The 17,458-nt window shown below is 43.7% G+C and overlaps 1 protein-coding gene across 14 annotated transcripts in view; it reads right to left on the reverse strand.

Annotated features, from left to right (window-relative positions):
• Positions 1 to 17,458, reverse strand: part of FAT3 (FAT atypical cadherin 3) — a 697,764-nt gene that overhangs the window by 517,365 nt on the left and 162,941 nt on the right. The gene's annotated exons all lie outside the window — the stretch shown is intronic.

Raw genomic sequence — 17,458 nt, forward strand, 5'->3', positions numbered from 1 at the left:
GAATTGTAGCCTACATGGTGCTTTATAACTACCACCTTTTTTTTTTTGCAGTCCCAGAAAGGCAACGAAAACAGATCTGAGTCCTTTGCCAAACATAAGTGGCTGTTCATTTTGATGGGTAACAACCTTTTCAGGCCAACTCTATCATGAGCAAGATCTTGGGGATATGACTATACAGATATAGACCAACTATAAATATAATAAGAAAATGTTTGAGAGAGTGATGGGAACATCCCCCAGTCCAACCACTGAGGCCACCAGAAGCAAGGGTCAGGTATTATCCTCAAACCAAGTGTGCCCTTTGTTCAATTCCATAAGCATGAATGGCTGCCATTCATGCATATGGAGAAAAGCAAAGAGCTGAACTTTGTACAATGTTGTGGTGGCACTGTTAAGACCCGCCCAGTAGCTCTGACACTAACTGCCCTGGCCTCTACCCCAAAAGACCCAATGGTAGAAGTACAATCTAGCTGTGTGCACATAATGACAGCCCCAGATATTCTGATACTATATGTGCAGGCAAGGCATCACCACCTGGTATCCTTGGGCACATGCTGAAGTTGCACCAGTGTTGATGCCTGTAACAGATTGGGCCCACCCTCCCGCACATCCCACTTCTTTTTACCTACCAGCGTGCAGTTACAAGCTGTCCACCATTTTAAATTTACCTGCAATCCCTCTGGATTGACACTATATCTGGGCATCGTAAGACATTTGAATTGGTAGGCAGTTCACTGGTGCTGCCCACAGGCACTGTTAAGCCTGCATCTGTGTTGGAATTGCTTTTTAAGATGTGTTTAAAGCTTTTTTAAAAAGATGTTTTGTTTTAATATATTTTAAAGACTGTTTTTATGTTGTTTTAGAGTGTCTTTAGTGTTTTTGTTTGCTGCCCCGGGCTCCTTCTGGATCGAAGGGTGGGAGAGAAATTAATTAAATAAATACATAAGCGTGCCAGGGGGGCACTGATGTCAGGGGTCCACCAAAAGTTGGAAGCATCAAACAGAAACTTGTTGGAGAGGCAAAAACCTAGTTAGACTTGCACATGTGTCTTCCCTGATAATGATGGACATTTTCCTACTAAGAATATCTTTGAAAGGATGACGTTCAAAACTTTTCCCCTTCATAGATTCACCCATTTAGGCAATCCTATTGTGCTTTTTAATGTTATTAATTTCTGAAAAATAGTTATTCTGGCCTACAAAAAACGAGATTCAAACATTCATCAAGACAATGTGACCCTTTTCTTTCATGTACAAAGTGTATATTGGATCAAGCACAAAACATGGGTTATGTTGTTTGTTGAAATCAGGGCCGGTTCCAAGGGGCTGCCAGGTGGGGCACTGGCCCGAGGGCCCCTGAGGCTACAGGAGCCCCTGAGGGGGCCCTCTGCTCCCCTTCCGCAATTCACGGCAGGATCGCTGCCGCGGATCGCACGGTGAGAGCTTTGGGGCTGTGCCATTCCCTTGCTTAACTTACCTTGTTCTGTGGTTGCGCACACAGCGGTGCCTTTAAGAAAGATGGCGGCTGAGGTTTTCCTAAGGGGCTGAAGCCTCTGCCGCCATCTTGGCTGATGGCACGCATGCGTGCTCACATCCCTGCCATGAACCAAGATGGCGGCAGAGGCTTCAGCTCCTTAGGGAAACCTCAGCCGCCATCTTTCTTAAGGGCACTGCTGTGTGCGCAACCGCAGAACAAGGTAACTTAAGCAAGGGAATGGCGGAGTCCCAAAGCTCTTGCCATGCGCGAATCGCAGAAGGGGAGCACTGGGGCCTGGGGCAGGCTTTTGCCCAAGAGTTCCAGCATGTCTGGGGTTGGCCCTGAGCATGCGCACGTGTGTATGTGTGCGTGCGCACATGCATGCCAGGGCCCAGGCATGTCTGGCACCGGCCCTGGTTGAAATACACCTTGTTCCCAACAAATTCCAATGATTCCCTGAATTCTCAGTCATCTTGTTTGAAGTAACAAGTTTATGGACTTCAGTTATGAAAACACCCATTGTTACAGAACGTCAGTGCTCACAAACGATGTGGATGGCAGAGTAGCAGTAATTTTTAGGGAAACTTTTAAACACCCAAAATGCCAGAGTACAGAAAGGAAAAAGGAGGAAGGTCCCTCTGAGGAGAGTGGAAATTTCTACAAGCTGTGCACAATGTTTATGGCATGATTTCAGACCACAGTCATCCTTTCAAACAGAGTGTAATTCTATAACTCTACTGCTGTTTTTTTAAGTACTAGAGGAAATCGATTTATTGCAATGATGTTACCACACTCCCACAAAGCGCCTTAGCTCTGACCCGAGTTTATATTCAACTGCAAAGCACATTAATCAATAATACTTGATCAACTTTCCTGTGTACTTTATTGAGACTACAGCTTTTTCAGGCTGTTTACTTTCATGCATTACTCCCTTTCTCCACCATGTATTGATTATCACCCTAGCAGTTTGGGGATCTAAGAACCTCACAGGTTTCAAGGCTCCGTCTCTGAGGAGGTCAGGGAAAGAGACAAGTATAGATGAGATTCCAGGCAGGTTGGACTACCACTACAATAAGATTTAGGAAATTACAGAGCTGGAACAGCCCTCAGAGATCTTCTAGTCCAATCTCCTGCCAGTGCAGGAAGTCCACAGGTACAGCGTCAGTGATAAGACAGCCATTCATTGTCTGCTTAGAAACCTCTAACAAAAGAGAGTCCATTGCCTTCCTAGGCAGTCTGGCCAACTACCTTGCTCAAGTTTGCCAACATGGTGCCCTCCCATTATTACTGGACCACAACCCCCATTGTCCCTGCCCACTGGACCTGCTGGGGATGATGGGAGCTGTAGTCTATTAACATCTGGAGGGCACCAAGTTGGCTACCCCTGGCCTAGCAAGCTCATAACATTAAGAATTTCTTCCTAACATTTAGTCAAAATTCCCTTGTCATTTAAATCTGATGGTTTGGGTCCTACCCTCTGGGAATAGTTGAACCTCTCTCAACTTATGAGAGGAAGTGTCACAAGAAAGCTGTTTGTGTCAATACCTTCCCATGTGCTGCATTTAGATTTCCTGCACCAGCCTAAGAGACTTTATATGAGTTTAGTTAAAAATCCTTCTGATTGGCATAGAAAACTTTCCACATCAGCAGCTTGCAAAGTAATATCTGCCTGGACATCAGAGATGTTGGAGAATTCTGGCAAAAACAGAAAGGGAAGGGAAAATTGCTACAGTGTGTCTTGATGTGATCAGGGCTGGAAATCAGTAAAGTGAATTTAATTGGTTTTCATTCATGCTGCTGTTGTTTTTAGTCTGCAAACAATACGTAATTAAAGATGGGTGGGGTTTTTTTCACAGTTTTAACATTCGGTTTTCACTGAAATGAATGTTAGGTTACATAAGTTATATACGATATGTAATTTATGTTACAGAGCGTACAGCAAGATGAATTACACAGTATTTGGTGGAAACTGAAATGCAGAGGAATGGAAACACCGCTGATTGTGACAAATACAAATCAGAATGGAAATCACTGCCTTCTTATATCCCTAATGGACACAGAGCTGCACTTATTAATTTTCTTTCTTTATTTTAGGGATTTATATCCGGCCCTTCAATAAAATTCCCATGGCAGCCTACAAAATTTTAAAATAAACTGAAAATGTACACAAATATACAAAACAATAGCACAATCAACAGCAGCAGCATAAAACAACACATCCAGCCAAGAGAAAAAAGGACACCATGCCAGAGACTCGCTCATTAATGGAATGATCCAGACAATGCTCCACCAACTTTGCATGGTCCACCACTTGCATGGTCTGCTGCATGGATAAAGTGAGGTGGAGTGGATGGGTTTTGCTTTATACTCCTTTCCTGATTGCTTATCCAAGGGTAAGAAAGGACACGCTTCCTACATCTGATTAGCTAGTGACCCCCGAGTTCTTTGCCTTCTTTTGGAGTATTTGAGAACAGTGGCAGCTAGTGGCTCCGTGTCAGTGGGGCTGTGAAATCTGCTCCAGGCTTTAGTCCAAACTTTCAAGGAGCTGTCCAAGGTGCTGAAAGTTATAATGTCCCTATCCTTGCCTGCCCTCAAGCCCTACCTGCTCAATGGCTACCAACAACAATTAACATATGCTATTTGCAGCAAAAACCTGCAATATTATGCATACTTAGAAGGAGACTATTATAATTGAAACCAGTTGGGTCTTTCTTCTGCATAAACACCACAGGATTTTGCTGCTTGGCAGCAATCATAATCACACTGAAGATCCTACTGAATTATTATCCTACTGAATTGAATCTTAGGCACACTTAAGGTCCTATTGTACTCTTATACTATTTAATTTGGTAAGGCTTACTTCTGAGTAAACATGCAAAGGGTCATACTGCATTACTTTTTGTTGAGAGTGGCATACCCACATTTAATTGGATGCCAGGACTGGCTACTTACCTCCTTTCTGAACACAGGAGAGGTGCAAAAGCTTCTCTCTGTGAGTGAGTGTGGTGATGGCTGGTATAGGTGCCTTAATCCCCATTGATGGAGGGACGTACCCACACCATTTTTTGGTCCTCCCTTTTTTTCTGCTCTTTTAAATGTGGCAGCCATTTTGTGTAATGCCAAGCCCCAACAACAGCCATTCTGGGACCTTGAAAACAAGGTTTACAGGTTTCAATTATCTAAAGTCAGAGTAGCCAACATGGTGCCCTCCAGAAGTTGGCAGACAACTCCTATTGTCCCTAGTCACTGCCCACTCTGGCTGGGGCTGATGGGAGGTGGAGTTCAACAGCATCTGGAGGATACCACATTGGTTACTCTTCATTTAGACAACAGAAAGTTCTCTCAAACAGCATTTGGCATCAGAGGGTGGTGCTAGTCTTACTCAGAGCAGGCCCACTGACTGACTTAGGTCCATAAATTGCAATGGGTCTACTTTGACTAGAACTTAGTAGCTGTTTTTATTATTACTAAATTTATATTTATTTTATATAAATACAAATATTTATTTTTATATTTATAGTTATAAATTTATAAGCCAGAATATCTGAGCTCTCAACTGTATAGCCAGCCAAATGGAATTCTTGGATCGCAAATGAACCACACATGTTTTCTACAGAGTCTCTTTCCTGTTGGGTATTTATTTTAAAGGGCCCTGTCATGTTTAGAAGGCAGGAAATGTCATGTAGTAAGAGGCAACCAGTTACAAAGGAACCAAACATGAACAAACAAAATCACTTCGTAAACATTTCTGATTTAGAAACAAAAAAAACCAAACCCTCAACTCAACTAAATATTATGGTTTCAAGTGGGAGATTAGGAGTGTGATTACTTGTGTGTGGTTTTAAAATATCCAAGCAGGAAACTACTTAGAATTGCACTGGATTCATTTCAAGGGGGCAGGAATGAGCTCCCTTTTGAGCAACAGTGTTAATTAAAAATGGAAGTCATGCTCCAAATATGCACAATACCCGCCAAGGTGACTTTAGTTAGGCGTAGAGTACCTTTTGACAACCGACACTAGTCTCTCAGAGTGCTAAGAAAGCTCTGTAGTCATTCACCTTGTAAATGCAAATTTCCCAAGTCCAAGACAAATGCAGCATTACCATATTGATGAAATTTAGAGCTACTTTATTGCCTTGGTATATCAGTGACAGATAGCTTTACCAACCATTACAAGAAATTTAGGCAAAAGGGGGGGCATCAATGGCATTAAGTTAAAGGACAATATAAATCAGTCTTCATATTCTGACAAGGACCACCTACTCACATATATTGTCTCAATTAGGATCCAATGACAACCCATGGTTTGGCACTATGAGGACAAGCAGTGGCAAGCCTCAGATCCACAAGCTGCCACCACCCTTTCCCTCTCTCTTTGTGCATAAGGGTAAATTAGTAGCTTGTATTTCTATGCTGAGACAAACCATCTTGGCAATCATAAATATGTAGTAAACAACGGATTGTGCAAACTACAGTTTGCCCTCAACCCAGGATTCCAAACCATAGCATGGTTTGACACAAACTAGAAACAGAAGCTTCAAATCTCAAGCTCAAGACACATCACTGCAGATTTTGAAGGGACAAATCACAGTATGCCATTATGTCAACTGAGCCTTTTGGTTAAATCCAGAGATGCCCTTTTACATGCAGAAGGTGCCGTCCGCTCACAGAACAACTGCATTACATGACTCACAAGAGCACTGTGGTGTTCTTCTATATGCGCAGCCTCTTTCACAAGCAGAAGCATGTGAACTGCTATAGAAGCTACCAATTACAACACTGTGCAAACTTTTGCACACTCTTATGCAAAGCATTTAAGGAAAATTACTAGCAGTACATTGTGTAAAGTACATTTGTGTAAAGACCCTACAATTGCACACATCACTGTTGTTCAGTAAAGCAAGTTATGAGACTCACAGACAGGGTTTTCAGTGAGAGAAGGAAACCTGAAGCAAAAGAGTTAAGCAGAGCAGAGGGGTTCCCAGGTTCCTCAAGGCCAGCAGGTGGTTGACAAGGGCAACCGGGTAGATAAGAAGCTGCTCTTGCAGAAGCTCTGGTGTGGGGGAAAGTCGTTTGGAGTGAGAGAACTGTGTTTTGTATTTTGTCAGTAAAGACTCTTACAAGAAACTTGCCTGGCCTGGCTTATTCACTGGATCTATTCGACACCAGAATTTCTTACTTGTATGATATCTATACGCACACACCGACAATCACTAGATGTCAGGTTTTCCACAGTGAACTGTAAGGGTTTTTTGTTTTTATTTTTTTTTAAAAAGCATGTATACAGCTCATGGTTCTTCCAAGAAGCAGAAAGCAACATACCTAGAGCTATCCCATTTCATCATCAACACTGTAAGTATGCTAGGCTGAGAAAAGGTGACTTGTCTACCAACACCCAATCTACCTTTCCTTGGGATGTGACTCATCTGAGATCCGAAAGGCTGACCAGCTGAAGATCAATGCAATGCATTACACCACTAATTTTCCAATTTTCTATTTCTCATTATCAAATTTCTCTCTGCCCACCCCACCTCACAAAAACTCTTGTGTGTCAGGGTCAAGCTATACCAGGGATGAAGAATCAGTTGCCCTCAAGATGACAACTTCCATAATACTGACCGTTGGCCATGATGGCAGGGGCTGATGGACGTTGTGGGTCCATCTACATGTGAACAGCCACACATTCCCCACCCCTGAACATTATGCTTAACATGCAACCTGCAACTATATTTCTCCATGAAAAGCACGGGAAGAGATTTTCCTGATCAGGACTGCAGTGAACAAGCAGGATGTCTTGGTTCCCGCTCAAAACACAACAGCAGATGCACTGACTTGTAAGTAAGGAAGTCTTAGAGTGGACTCAGTGGTGTGTAAAACACCAAATATAAACCAGCAGCTTTTACAAGACAAAGGGTTACCAGGAATAAGTCCAGTCTAGGTGCAAGGGCCAATGTTCACAATCCCGAAATCTGTAACATGAATTTCAAGGCAGTATGGGAACTGCAAAATTGTTCCAACAAGTTTCTCTGTGCCTACCTGCCAAGGTTTTAAGCAGTGATGCCTAGCTACTACCACGAATCTCTGCTCTTACGGACATTCCTGACCTGAACACAGGCACTGTGTGTAGAGGGACACATCTTCTCTTTGCTCTTGATGCACTACTTCTTCCTGGGAGACAACACTGGACCAACCTCCACCTGAGTCCTCTTGTTCTGTCACATCAGACTGCACCTGTGAGCCCTCTCTGTCCCATAGCAGAGAAGTAGCCTCCAAAGTCACTGACAGGCAGATGAGAGGAAGCCTCTGGGACTCCTACCTCAACAGCAAAGCCAGGCACATCTGAAGGTGGGGGGAAGCTCCATCAACCGAGTTCTCCTCCATTGTCTCAGGGCTCACCCACACCATGCTAAAAATCCATTTTCCTTACTGGAATTGTCCCACTGGTAGTCCAAACCTGATTGGTTTGCACTTTCTTTGCATGGACTTGAATCAAACCTTTTCCTTGTCCATACTTGTAGGTGTGCCCTTTTGTTTAAAAACTCACTCACTCCTTCTCATCTTCCTCTGTTTCTGATTGGCTCACATCAGAAGGGAAAGGGGTGAGAGAGCAAATGGGAACCCAAAAGAAGGAGGACACATGAAAGGAGGTGAAAAGGAGAGACAATGAAACCAACATCCTTCCTCAGCAAGTTTTGTAATAGCTGTTTCTCTCCTATTTGGTGTATAGTTGGTACTGGAAACTCCAAAGAAGAAGCCAAAGTTATTGGCTACTAGCCATGATGGCTGTGCTGTGCCACCCTAGTCAGAGGCAGCATGCTTCTGAAAACCAGTTGCCAGAAGCCTCAGGAGGGGAGAGTGTTCTTGCACTCGGGTCCTACTTGCGGGCTTCCCCCAGGCACCTGGTTGGCCACTGTGAGAACAGGATGCTGGACTAGATGGGCCACTGGCCTGATCCAGCAGGCTCTTCTTATGTTCTTATGTTTAAGAACGTCATATGGATGAGTGTGAACTAATGCAGGCACAACGGGCTTACATTACAGATTATATGATGTATAGATGAGCCTAATCAGGAGTGTAGTGGTCCAGGGTCTCAGGAGGTCTTAGACACCTTATATGTTTGGGAGCAGGGTCCTAGCAGAGTCCCTATGTCTCCACCATCCGATGAGCCAATCAGCATGACCGGGGAGTGTGTTAACCACTGAGAAGAGTCTTCTAACATGCTTTCTTATCCATTTTTGCTGATTGGAGCCAATCAGAGTGAAAGGGGAGCCAGTCACTGAGAAAACTCTTCTCAGTAGCTAACACTCTCCCTCTTTCATGCTTATTTGGCTCCTAGGAATATCTGTTATGGGAGAAGGCATTAACAAGGGAATGTATTCTCAACACAGGAGCAAAAAAAGGGTGTGTGTGGCTGTGACTATCATGAAGGAACCCTACACTTCTGAATTTGCCACTACACTACTGGCCCTCATACCACACTGCTTCCCATTCATCATCCTCTTCCTCTAATCTCTGCCACTCATGGCCTGAATCACAGTACTCAGAGAAAGTTTAATCCTTCCCCACTAGGGTTGCCACATTCATGGCCTGGGACTGATCCTGTATCTTTAGAAGAGAAAGTCAACCAAGTGCAGGTGTTCTTGCAACATTGTAATGGGAAAGACCACAAGGTAGAATCCTCCCTTCCCCCTGCACAACTTTTAAAGATACAGAAGACCTCTTGGAGGCCAGGCCTGGCAACCAAGAGGTCATCTGTATCTTTAAAAGTTGTGCAGGGGGAAGGGAGAATTCCACCTTGTGGTTTTTCCCATTACAGGGTTGCAAGAACACCTGCACTTGGCTGACTTTCTCTTCTCCTAAAGATACAGGATCAGTCTCAAGCCCTGAACGTGGCACCCTATTCCCCATTCCCCACCCCAGCTGCAAGGCGCCCCCCCAAACATGAGCCCTCCATACAACAGTTACCTTCATCAAAAGAGCCCCCAAATGGCACCAATAGGAGATTTCTTAACATTGCTACATGTTGTGCAGGTGAGAGTAGTTTTGGGAAGGATGCTGCTGGGCAGGGAAGGCTTAAACCTTATGTTCTCATGCGCTAGGGTCCCATCTGGATTTTCCTCACACGTACCTTTCAATACACAAACACACGTAGGTGCAGACCACCTATTAAATGTAATGGATAGATTGACTGAAAAGTTACAGAATCTGAAACACTGAAGAGTGCCAAGGAGTGTTCTAGGGTGCGTAGTTAGTGAGTTCATGTGAAGTGATGACAAGCCTGTCAGAACTTTGCATACACCTCTGCCTCTCAGTCTAACCTACCTCACAGGGTATTTGTGGGGGTTAAATGAAGAGATGGAGAACCATGTACACTACCTTTACCTCCTTGGAGAAAAGGAGTCACATAAATGCAATGAATCAATGAATGAATGATAGAACACCCTAACATTCCCTCCCTTCCCCCAGGGGAGTAATGGTTGGCAAAGTGCACTGCACCAACGTTCCTGCCACCTCACACACTCGCCTCCAATAAGCAGCAGTGACACAACTAAAGATGTGAAGGCTATCAAGAATGCCTGGTTTATAAAATGGCTTTGTGGCAAAGAATTGTGGGGATTTCATTGTGTCTGAAATGGGCCTCTGGGAAGAGCAATGACTTACATTTTTCCACAGCTGAAGCTAGTTAATTAGGCCCAAGCAAGAACACCTGCTTATCAGCACTGACTGGTACAATCAAGGCCACAGGCCTTGGGAAGGTTTGGGGAGTACATGCCAGTTAGCTGCGAAAAACTTCAGAGAGCACTGGATCATGAGAAAGCCCTCTGAATGGCTAATTAATTATTTCCTGATGCTAGGACCTTTCCCACAAGTATAGGACTAAGAGTTTAGCCTTTTTTCCCCTGGGTTCCATCATGCCTATTGGTATTACCTGTGTGGGGTTTTTCACCTGCTATCCAAACTGTGCATCTCTGGAACCATGAAGCTATATAACAGTTACCTCTTTGTAAGTATAAAATAGGTTAGATAGTTTTGTTTTGTGACTGAATTCTCTGTATTTTACCTAGCCCTCTGGGTGTGAGTTTTAAGGAACCATTTTGCTGCTATTTTTGTGCACTTGTATTTTATTTAATAAAGCTACTTCTTATTTACCAGAGTGTGTTCATTTCAAGAGGAGTGTGACTCTGAATCTGGTACCTTGGCCATTTACTCATGGACTACCATGTATTTGGGTTATTTTGCCTAAGGCTCCAGGACAAGGACTTCTCTTTTGGCTCTTATCTATTGGAATCCTTGGCAAGTCTATTTCTGGCACTTTGGGTTTCCCCTTAGTCCAGAGTGGTTGACCAGTTTAAGGGGTGGTGGCAGTCCACCTACCTTGCGGGGTTGTTGTAGCCTACTCAGCCCTGGTAAGGGAGGCATGGTTTGTGCTTTGCCAGGATCAATTGCCCTGGGTTTGGGGGACAGGTTTGCCCACTTTTGAAGGCTTATTTTTTGGGGGATGGGGGTGTTCTGATAAATTGGAAATTGGTATCTTTTCAGCACTTGGTAAAAGCCTGATCTTTTCCCCTAGGAATTTGGGGAGATGATCTTGTGTTTATTAGTGTGGCACCAAAGCTTACTTTGGCTGTGTGGAAGGCAGTAGTGGTAGTTTTATTGTTCTGTTTTTCTGGTATGGCATGTTTACTTTTGTTTCTAACAATGCTATAAGTCACTCAGAGACCTTCAAGTAACAAGCGACTAATAAACCCAATTAAAATAATAACAACAATGGGGGGCAAACTGAATTTTTATGTTATTTTTTTAGCCTTTCACATCTCTGACACAACCAGCTAGAAGTTAGGTGAGCGGTGGCACCCTGCCCCGTCATCCACTACTTCCCCAAAGTGCATAGTATAGAGGAAGCCTATTCATGGAAACGTGTATGCTTGAAACCCTGGGAAGGTGTCAAAGAACTTTAGAATGCTGCAGGATAGTTTAAAAACCACTGGTGATGCATTATGTGGACCCTACGTTTTGCCATATTCTTCCAGGCATCTTACCAAACCCCTACTCTTATCAACAACACTCTAAAATCAGCTTGCTTGGACTCAAAAAGGCCATAACTCAGTGGTAAAGTATATGCTCTGCATGCAGAACATCTCAAGTTTAAGCCCTTGCCTTTGCAGTTCAAACTTTCCCATTCAGAGTGGCCAGGAACAGGGATGGAGGGAAAATTCAGTCCAGTCTGCATTATAATGCAGACCTACCTAATTTGCAGTTCCTAAAACAATACACAAACCAAAATGAGTGCACTCTTCTCCAAATGTTGAGATGCAGTTTTCCAAACTGTGCACAGAAGTGCATATATTACAAAAAAGTGTACATAAAGTGGTATCCTCCTAGGAGGATGGGCGGGATATAAATCAATCAATCGATCAACCAATCAGTTAATAAAACATATTCATGAAAAAGGAAAAATGCAAAAATAAAACATCCTGCTATTTTTTTTTAACCAATCCAGAGGAGATTGGTAGTGGGGAGGGCATATGGCACAAATGTAGTTCCTAAGCAGGGAGAGAGCCTGTGCAGTGAACTGAATGGTAGGAGAAAGTCGCCAGATGCCTTCAGAGTGAGAGTCTGTAACTGGCAGAAGGAGGGCCCTCCCTGGGTGTGAGAAAGGGGGGGGAGTAGGTGTGCCCTGTATGAAAGTTCTTGAGTGGATCTGACTGTTCCCAATTCTCTCAGAGGCCTATCGGGATAACTGGTTCAGGTAGGTTTTGTTGGTGGGCTCTTGTTGGGTCCATTATCAGGTGTTTAAGAGGAGTGTTAGTAAGGTGGAAAATGGATGATAACACCTCAGTTTCAGTGATCATGGGAAGAGGGAGGCCATCTCAGCTGTGGTATTGGAGGAGCCCGGAACGATAGTCTTGGGTGATTTCAATCTCCACGCTGAGGCTGCCTCTAGTGTTCCGGCTCAGGACCTCATGGCCTCCATGATGATCATGGGGCTGTCTCAAGTTCTCACCAGCCCAATACACAGGGCAGGGCACACCCTCAACTTCGTTTTTGCTCCAGATGGAAAAAGGGGTGGTCTGGAGACGAGGGGGTTGGATGTCACCCCACTGTCATGGTCAGACCACTTCCTGGTGAAGTTTAGACTTACGTTGCCAATCCTTCCCTGGTGGACAGATTAAGATGGACCACCCCGGGAGACTAATGGAAGCCACTGGATTCATGAATGACCTGGGGGAGTTCCCAATAAACAGAGCAGGTGACCCTGTTGAAGCCCTTGTCAAGCTGTGAAACAGCAAGGCACGTCGGGCTCTTGACATGGTTGACACTGAGCACTCTCTCTGGCATTGTGGAGCCCTATTGCACCTTGGTACACCAGTGAGCTAAGGGCAATGAAACAGGCTGGACAACGGCTAGAACACAAATGGGGAAAGACATGCTGTGAGGCTGATCAGGCACACTTAAAACACCCTAACTATGCCTACTGTGTGGCAGTGAGGGAGGTGAAGAAGGCCCTCTTCTCTGCCACCATAGCATCCTCAAGTAGACATCCAGTGGAGCTTTTCCATATTGTCAGTGTTCTCTTGACATCAACTCCAGGAAATGGAATTTTAGACACTTTGGAGGCCCACTGTGAATTGTTTGCAAGGCACTTTGAGGGTAAAGTTGCTCACTTCTGTAGCAATCTTGAGGCCCCATCCACATCTACTGTGGTCCCCACTGAGATGTCCAATGCAAAGTCTGCTGCAACTTAATGGGAACAGTTTCAGTTGATGCGGCCTGATGACATGGACAAGGTGCTTGCGACAATGTGTCCAGCAACATGTCCTCTCGACCTTTGCCCTTATTAGCTTATTAAAGCTTGCTGAGGGAGTTTGACCAGGTGGATCCAAGGAGTGGTCAACACATCATTGCATGAGGGAGTGATTAAAGCCAACCTGAAAGAGGTGGTGATCTGACCGCTTCTGAAAAAGCCCACCCTGGGCCCATTGGTTTGTGACAACTACTGCCCAGTGGCAAATATCTCCTTCTTAGGGAAGGTGATTGAGATAGTTATGGCACAGCAATTGCAAGTGCTCTTGGATGAAACAGATTATCTTAACCCATTCCAATCTGGATTCAGGCCTGGTTATGGGATTGAATTGGCCTTGGTCGCCCTGATGGATGACCTCTATCGGGAGAAGGACTGGGAGAGTGCAACCCTGTTATTCTTACTTGATCTCTCGGTGGCTGTTGATACCACTGACCATGGTATTCTTCTGTGTCAACTTGATGAGATGGGTATTGGAGGCACTGTTTTACAGTGGTTCCGATCCTATCTCCAGGGTTTTTTTTCAGGTAATAGCATTGGGTGATTGTGTTTCAGCCCCCTGGCAGTTGTGCTGTGGGGTGCCACAGGGTACCATCTTGTCCCCCATGCTGTTTAAGATCTATATGGAGCCCCTGGGAGTGGTCATCAGGAGATTTGGGGTGAGGTGTCAGCAGTATGCTGACAATACCCAGCTCTATTTCTCTGTAACATCTGAATCAGGAGAGGCCATGCAAGCCCTGTACCACTGCCTGGACTTGGTGGTGGGCTGGATGAGGGCTAATAAACTGAGTCTGAATCCTAGCAAGATGGAGACGCTGTGGGTTGGTGGTTCCTGAGTTTGGATAATTGGTCAGTTGCCTACTTTGGATGGGGTCGTACTCCCTGTGAAGAACAGCTCTGTAGTCTGGGGGTGCTCCTCAATTCATCTTAATTGCTAGAGGCTCAGGTGAGTTCAGTGGCTAGGAATGCCTTTTACCAGCTTCAGATGGTAAGATAGCTGCGGCCGTTTCTGGACAGGGATAGCTTTACCACTGTTGTCCATGCACTGGTAACCTCCAGGCTGGATTACTATAATGCACTCTATGTGGGGCTACCCTTGAGGTTGGTCCAGAAGCTGCAACTGGTGCAAAATGCAGCGGTGAGACTGCTCGCTGGGGCAGGGTATCGCCAACATGTCACGCCACTGCTGAAAGAATTGCACTGGCTGCCCATTTGCTACCAGGCCAAGTTCAAGGTTCTCGTTTTGGTGTACAGAGCCCTATACAGCTTGGGACCTGGATACCTGAAAGACTGTCTTATCCCTTATATACCCAGTCGATCACTGCGCTCTGCATCTTATATCAGGAGGTCTGTTCTGCACAACATAGGAAACGGACTTTTAGTGTAGTGGCAACAACCCGTTGGAATTCCCTCCCCTTAAATAGTAGACAGATGTCGTTGGACTCCCAGCAGCCCAGACAGCATGGCCAATGGCTAGGGATGATGGCAGTTGAAGTCCAACAACATCTTGAGAGACACTGGTTCCCCATCCCAGGGATAGACAATACTATATAGATGAACAGTGTGGCTCATATAAGGCAGATTTGTATCTTCAAGGGCAGATTTTCAAATTGTTGGTTATAGAAAGATTCTTAATGCATTTATATTCTCATGAGATGAGGGTTAATCTATCGAGTCTGTTTGACTTCAGATCATTCCAGCTTTAAGAGTCTATGATATTATTTCCCAATCATTCTCATTAATATTCTAACAGCGGCCTTGTTAAGTTCAGGGACCAGGGTCTTTAAATCAATAATTTAAAACTTCAGACTGAATACCTGGGAATTTCACTTTACTGCCCTACAGAGTCTACAGCATGTTGGAAAGCTGAAGAATTTTAAGTCCTTGTCAAACGCTGAAGTCTAAATAACTCAATACCATGTGATATGGCCACGGACATGCCAGGGGCTCCATATGTCCTAGTACCAGAGCTTGGAAAAGTTACTTTTTTGAACTACAACTCCCATCAGCCCCAGCCAGCATGGCCACTGGATTGGGCTGATGGGAGTTGTAGTTCAAAAAAAGTAACTTTTCCAAGCTCTGCCTAAATCTCTATGTGCCCTAAATTCAGAGTGCATGGGTTTTTTTCTTTCCTTTCTTTTTTCAAAGGCTGAGAACATTCTGATCATATTCTAGGGATGGGTAATTCAATTCAGTTTGCATTTAAAACCAAATTTATCAACATTGCACTTTCTGAAACAATGTAAGAATCGAAATACAGCCATTCTTTGAAATTTGCACTTATCTGGATTTTTGTGATGCAGTTCTCCAAAAAATGTTTTACAAAAATGCATATATTAGGGGAAAGCGTGCACAAAATTAATATATTTGTGAAAAAACATAAAAATGCATTAAGATAAATTGCTTGCAAAAAATGTGCACAATAGTCAAAATTACATACAAAAAATTATTTATTAAGAAAAATTTGCACTAAAATGCTGAAGAATTTTCATGAGAATTTAAATAAAATCATAAATTGATGCAGAAATGTGGAAAACCTAATTTATGATTCGGAAAATGAGAAACTGAGAGAAGTGAAATTGACAGATCATTCCATCCCTAGCATATTCTTATTCCTTTAAACTACATAGCCAAATGCACAGTCCTGTGAACTGTACCATGAACTACTATGCAAAAATAGATCAGTAATTTTAGTAGTATTTTGCCACATAAGAATATATCACATGGGATCAATTATGCACATTCCTTTCAAAAAAATATTTTGCCTCACAGTTGCCTTTATTGCATGTGCCACATTGGCTTCAGGGAACTTTGTTTAGTGCAAGTGAAAGTGTCTGGATGCCAGTGCACTAGCAGTTCCACATCACTTCTACCCCAGCCATGTTTACTTCTGGCTGGGTCAACTGTGCTATGGAGCAGTGTAACAATAGCTTGTCAACGTACACTTAGTAGCATTCAGGATGGGCCACCTAACACTGTATATATCCTGAGCGTAGGGCACACTTGACAATATTCAGCCTCAAAGTGAGAAAACATTCTACCCACTTAGCTTTGTATATGAGCCCACCAGGGACTTGAAAAACCTTCTGGTTTAGATGCTACCTGGGCTTGCAAAAGCAGGACGGTTTTGCAGCCTACCTGGGCTTGCTTTTCAAGCACTTATCCTGCTGAAATGAAACCTTGAAGAAGGAACCTGGCAAGCAACTAGAAGCTAAAATGATGAAATGAAACTGAGGTTATCATACTTTGGATACAAAATGAGAAGACACGATTCACTAGAAAAGACAAAAATGCTGGAAAAAACAGAAGCGAGTGGAAAAAGAGGAAGACCAAATGAGAGATGGATTGATTCCATAAAGGAAACCACAGACCTGAACTTACAAGATCTGAACAGGGTGATTCACGACAGATGCTATTGGAGGTCGCTGATTCATAGGGTCGCTATAAGTCGTAATCAACTTGAATAAAAACAACAAATCTCTGATGAAAATTATGCCAAGTAAAAAAAAACCTACCACTAGATATTTCTCTTTTGTGGTGCACAATTTTCACATAAGTTCCCCATAATAATACCAATATCCAATAGTTGAGTTGAGGGTGAATGTAAGGGACAACTTAGAGCATTAGCAATGATATCATTGGCTGGAGCACCAAGAAAATTTCAAGATCCTCCTTTTTCTGGCAAGCAAATTGGGAGATAAGTTTGTTTGTGACAGACTAGCATAGGAAAAGTTAGAGAATGAGAAAAATATTCAAGCAGAGGTTGGACACCTATTTCCTTTTCTTTGATGGGGTTCCAACTTCATGCTAGCAGTTCAAATGGAAACTCTTTTTTGCAACATTGGTTACATTTCTGATTAAAAGTTAAATGTTGCAGTCACGAGGGAAACACCACGGAATTCAATGGAGCGTATCCCAGAAAACAATATGTATAGAATTGCAGTCATGCAGATCCTGTTATTATACTATGCAGTGCTTGGAGGAGATGTAGGGTTGTGTGTGTAATAATGGATCAACAGTGCTATCCACATTTTTAAACTCTCTTTGGGGGCATGGCTGGGTGGGGGCTGTCATTATGAGCTCCTATACAATTTATAGCTACACCACTGCTATTACCTCCACAAGAATCCCAGTTACAAGATGTGTTCCACAAGACACTGCTTTATCAACCTCACTTAT

The sequence above is a fragment of the Rhineura floridana genome, chromosome 5, assembly GCF_030035675.1.
Source record: "Rhineura floridana isolate rRhiFlo1 chromosome 5, rRhiFlo1.hap2, whole genome shotgun sequence".
NCBI classification, from domain to species: Eukaryota; Metazoa; Chordata; class Lepidosauria; order Squamata; family Rhineuridae; genus Rhineura; species Rhineura floridana.